Source organism: Bemisia tabaci, chromosome 7, assembly GCF_918797505.1.
Source record: "Bemisia tabaci chromosome 7, PGI_BMITA_v3".
Classification (NCBI taxonomy): Eukaryota; Metazoa; Arthropoda; class Insecta; order Hemiptera; family Aleyrodidae; genus Bemisia; species Bemisia tabaci.
The window spans coordinates 21,781,499-21,786,683 of record NC_092799.1 but is presented as its reverse complement, the minus strand read 5'-3'; the positions used below and the strand labels follow the sequence as shown (position 1 = coordinate 21,786,683).

General features: G+C 40.7%; 1 long non-coding RNA gene across 1 annotated transcript; it reads left to right on the top strand.

Annotated features, from left to right (window-relative positions):
* The first annotated feature begins 1,490 nt into the window (after positions 1-1,490).
* Positions 1,491-4,876, top strand: LOC109044748 (uncharacterized). Its single transcript, XR_002010319.2, has 2 exons — positions 1,491-3,053; positions 4,349-4,876. It is a non-coding gene; the product is annotated as an uncharacterized lncRNA (long non-coding RNA).
* Positions 4,877-5,185: the final 309 nt, after the last annotated feature.

The window sequence follows — 5,185 nt, the reverse complement described above, 5'->3', positions numbered from 1 at the left end:
AAATCTCAAATTCCTCACACATGCAACATCTCCATTCTAGACCTTCTCCGCAGAAACCCATCTCTGAAAACTTGGAAAACATGGGCGAAAAAAAGCGACTGGACCCTGCATGATCGGAGAGCCGCGCAGAGAGGGGGGCGCCCGAGACAGCATGTGCGACGCGTTGCTGTTTCCCTGGGATTGTTGGGTAATATTTTAATTATTGTGGCTAGGCCGAGGGCGGTAATAAGTTTGAGTTGGGCTTGTTTTTAATGTTTACCGAGCGGATGCTCAATGCCTGATGCCTGATGCCTGATGCCTGATGCCGATCTAGAACAATACGGTCGTGACTTGTCCGCTCCAGCACCGATCTCGCTGATGCCTGCGCGGCCGCAATCTCGCCACCCGCCCGCCGCACAGTGGAGGGACTCAATTAGAGAGGTCGCACATCCAATTATTGCCAAAAACTGCAAATATTGATGTTTCTTTCGTCACTATTTAAAGTTTAAGGGGTGCTTCTGGAAGAAAATTCCACGAGGAAACTAATGGAACCACTTTTAGAACTTCAAAATTGTGTATAAGCGGAGATATGAGCGTTTAAAGTTTCCAAATTTTGTCCGACCTTTCCTATTGACTCGATCCACCGTGCGCCGAGGCTGCGGCGGCGGTGGCGGCCGGCCCCTATTTCGTATACTATTTAACTCACTTCACCTGCGTTACGTCAAGGGTGTCGTGGTAAACTTGCGATCCGAACTCACTGCAGCATCGCTACGCCGCGCAGTGGATCGAGTCAATGAGAGAGGTCGGACAAAATTTGGAAACTTGAAAAGCTCATAACTCCGTTCATACGAAACTTAGAGGTTTTAAAAGTGGTTCCATTGTTTCCCTCGTGAAATTTCCTTTTCGAAACGCTCTTCAAAATTTAAAATGTGTCGAATTAAACATAAAAAAATTGCAGTTTTAGTTAGAAATTTCATGTCCGACCTCTTTGATTGATCGATCCACTGTGCGCCGCATAGTGAATCGAGTCAATCAACTGATATAGTGGCTACGTCATTCGATATAATATCGAACCCTTGGTTCAATTGTAAACAAACATAGAACTTTGTTTCTGATCCGCGACAATACGCGCGCATTCGCGCCCTTGGCATAATGGTGGTAAATTTGTCGCTGCTCTGACGTAAGGGCGTATCTCTAATTCCACATGAGCCCCGGAAAGCATAGGATTATACGGAGAACAGGGCTCACGCGGAAATCGAGATACGCCCTCACGTCAGAGCATGCGACGAATCGAGGGGGTCGTTTGACGATACCAGTTTGGTAAAATGTCGGTGCCAGGATGATACCATGTTGAATTCAACACGGTCCAAGATTGATCATGTTGGTAACAACATGATCTCAACACGATACAGCATGACTGTTTCTCGCAGGGTTGGGCCTCGGAGTGAAACGCGTTTCCTACTTCACCTGGATATTCCAGATAGACGCATTTAGTGTGACGTCACACCCTGCTAAAAATTTTTCATGGAATTCCATGGTATTCCGTGCTGTTTCTCATGGAATCCCATGGTGAAGACACGGAACTCCATGGAGACTCCATGAAGACTCCATGGAGGAGGCACGGAACTCCATGGTGACTCCTTGGGTTTCCGTGGAGACTGCATGGGATTCCATGGTGGCAGCAGGAGATTCCGTGGTGGCTACATGGAATTTCAAGGGAGCGTAACGGAATAGCAGAGAACATGCATTGGAACACTGCGAAACACTAGAGACCACCACAAGAATAAACATGGTAATCTGTAAGCCTTTGATCAATGACAATCAGCAACTATTTGCTGTTTCGTTATGCATCATAGAATTAAGTTGAATTACTCACCGAAGTTCACAAGTGAGGGCCACTAAAATGTTTCATGTCATCAGTTATCACAGAATAAGTCTTCATTAGTGCACTGAAATTTCTACAACCATGGCATTCCCAAGACAATGCCCACTATTTAACGATAATTTAATAATTGTACCAGTAGGTAGCAATTACTTTCTGTACGGAGAATGTTTTCATTTAAAATATGATTAACTCAGAGATTTGCTATGGTTGACAGAGATGTAATAATAATTTGCTGCTTATACTCTGTTTAAGACAACTGAAATAACCGCAATAGTTTGTCAAAAAACAGAAAACACGCAGCTTCTTCGAACCTGTAGGTACAGCTTTAAAGTCTGTCAATTAGAGACCAAACGTCTGTGTTTTGCAAGATTAGTTTAGACACTAACTATTCAATAGGATCGCCTTTACTGAAGCTCAACCGTCATACTTCCAAATCTCCTGTGTGAAACCAACATTGAATTGTAGAAAGAACCGAATAGCGGTAATAGCAAAACCAATGAGAATTGAGTTGTATCTATCAGAATTTTTTCATTCTATTTCTACGCATGGCCAAAATAAAAATTTGAAGATCGATTACCAAGAGTCCATCGCGATACACTGCTGGCTTACTTTCAGGTTAATCAAAATTCACCAACTTCGAGGTAACATTACTTTCGTAACGAAGAAGACTCGAATTCGAGCTGATACTAATTAAATCACATAAAAAAATTAAAATTTGCATTACTGGCAGTGATAACCAACAACTCATCTTGTGTTTACAAAGTGATTCAGTTCCGACTCCAAAACAAAACCTGCGTTGCAATCCTGCCGGCCTGCCCTGTTTCATGTTGAAATTGTATAAAAATAAAAATAAAAGCAAGAATAGAACGCAAATGTTAAAGCGTGTGAAGTATGAAACATTATCGGCGTTACGCATTTCAGTAATAAATAAGCGAATGAGTTTTTATAGATCATGCAGATTTAAATAAAAAATCCTCAATTCAATTCGGCAAGTCAGGAGATGTGCCGCCCCGCCCTGCCCTGTCGGTATTTTGAGGTTAGGTTATCAACGAGGCGTGAATCGTCAGGCTCAATGAAGCTCTCGCAAACCATACAGTAATTCTCAGAAATTTATATATTTCTTGACTTCCTGCTTTCGCTACATCACGCCAAATCCGAGTTGAATGCAAGGGCCTTGAACTGAATCTAGGTAAGTCATGAATAACAATGATTAGCAATTCCTATTACTGAATGTAGGCATAGGCACCAATAGTGATCCATCAGCCACTGATCTGTAACCTCTCCATAGAATCATAGCATTACATTTATTTCTGTATCTTGATAAACTATTCTAACATTCTTTGTTGAATAGTAGATTCGTATGTGCTCATCATTTTCTCTATCTTCTCCTTGGTCACTCCTCCGAGTCTGCACCCCAAACATGAACCGTGATCGAATATTGGTTACAGTCTCCCTTATCGTGTTTTCAGCACACGGTTAACATTCTAACTGCATTCCATTCCTAGCTGCTCATCAGCTCATGTCATCGTCCTCCTCAGGGATAATATCAGATATCTGTCAGATCATACGAGATCGCCATTTCCTATCGTTTGCCGAAACCCATATAGACTGTGAATAAAATTCACAGGTGAGAACTACTTAGGACTGAAAAAGAAACCTTAAATACAGGCCCTTCTAGATTTTTTTGCTGTGTGATGGAAACTAAAGCCCACCTCAGACAGTCTAGCTTTCCTCCACTTATACCGAGTGAAAAGTTGGATCGTTTGATACGGACATGAGAACATAGAGCTCGCTCATCGTATGTTGAAACAAATGTTTCTCTCCGATTAGCTCTGAATTCGCACCACTCAACAGGTAAATTCATGTAGTCAGGTGGCACCACTGGTGAATGGTGACTTAAACAATACTTTTGACGTTTGTCTCAACGTATGATGCGTGAGCTCTAACATTTGTTTGAGAAGTTGAACGGAAACCTTGGTGTGACCTGACTTTCAAATTTTTGTTCAACCTCTCAAATGATCGTTGTGTTCTCGTGTTGTATTACACGATCCAACTTTTCATTTGACATGAGTGAAGGAAAAGTGACGTCTGAATTGAGCCTTAGCTATTACTTGGTATTTTTATTCAGAAATGTAAGTAGTGTGAGAGATATATCTGAAGTTACAGATGAGGCCTTAAACTTTTAACTCTAGAGGGCTAAAACATCACATCCTTATCAACGATGTTTCAGTGAATTATCAGATGTCCAATAATTTACTTCCTATTTTTATGGCTACCAATGCAATAATTGCTTTTACACACAATTTTACCAATGCTTTTTCACAAGTATTTTGTCCTATTACTAAAAATTATTTGGCTATCCTCAGAACTTATTTTAACTTCTCAAGAAATGTTGGTTGGCTTCACCTTGATATTGTTTTAATTTAGTGCTGATCATTGGTTGTACTCATGGTTTTGATGCGCTGTACATTATTCATTTTTCAGAGCTTTCATAAAAACACACCGAGACATTTACCTGCCTTGTTCAGCTGCAGCAATCGCCATTTGTTTCCTATCATCTGGCAGTTCCTTTGATCTTATTGAACAGCCATTCGCAGGGAATTAGTGGCAACCTTTAAACCATCTAGATGCAATTAAGCTTCCCAGACAGAAACCAAAATCTACAGTTCATATTTCACTCTCTTGGCCTCTAATTTGGATAGTGTTGTGATAATTTTTGGTGCTGTTTTCCGTGCTTATTGTGAAATAATTTGAATATGTTTTCACATTGTCAACTGAATGAAATCTTATTTGAAACGTTGAGCGTGCAGTATGTGACGCGAAGGTACAGTGCGGTAGTTTCTCAATTGTTAAAAGAATTATTACATCTCTGTCAAGTATAGTTGGTACTATGTGTCTTCAAGTTGGTGAGTGTATCATTTTCATTTATTTTGATTACAAGGAAAACTTGTAAATTATCTAATTAAATACTAAAAAAACCAGCAACATTGAGTAGAACAGTTCTATGATGACTTAAAGAAACAACACCATGGTAACTTGATGGTGGAAACCTGCATGAGACACAGTGAGTGCTGTGGCAGGTTTCCACGGTGAGAATTTGCCGTGGAGAAATTTTCCATGGAGAAATTTTCCATGGTGACATTTTCCGTGGTGCTTTCCGTGGAGAAATTTTCCATGGAAAAATTTTCCGTGCCCAATTTTACGTGGAGAAATTTTCCATGGAAAACCAGCACGGAATTCCATGAAAAATTTTTAGCAGGGCATCTCGATTTAATTTCAATATCGCGAAAGTCGAAATGCACCCCAACAAACGAACACAAA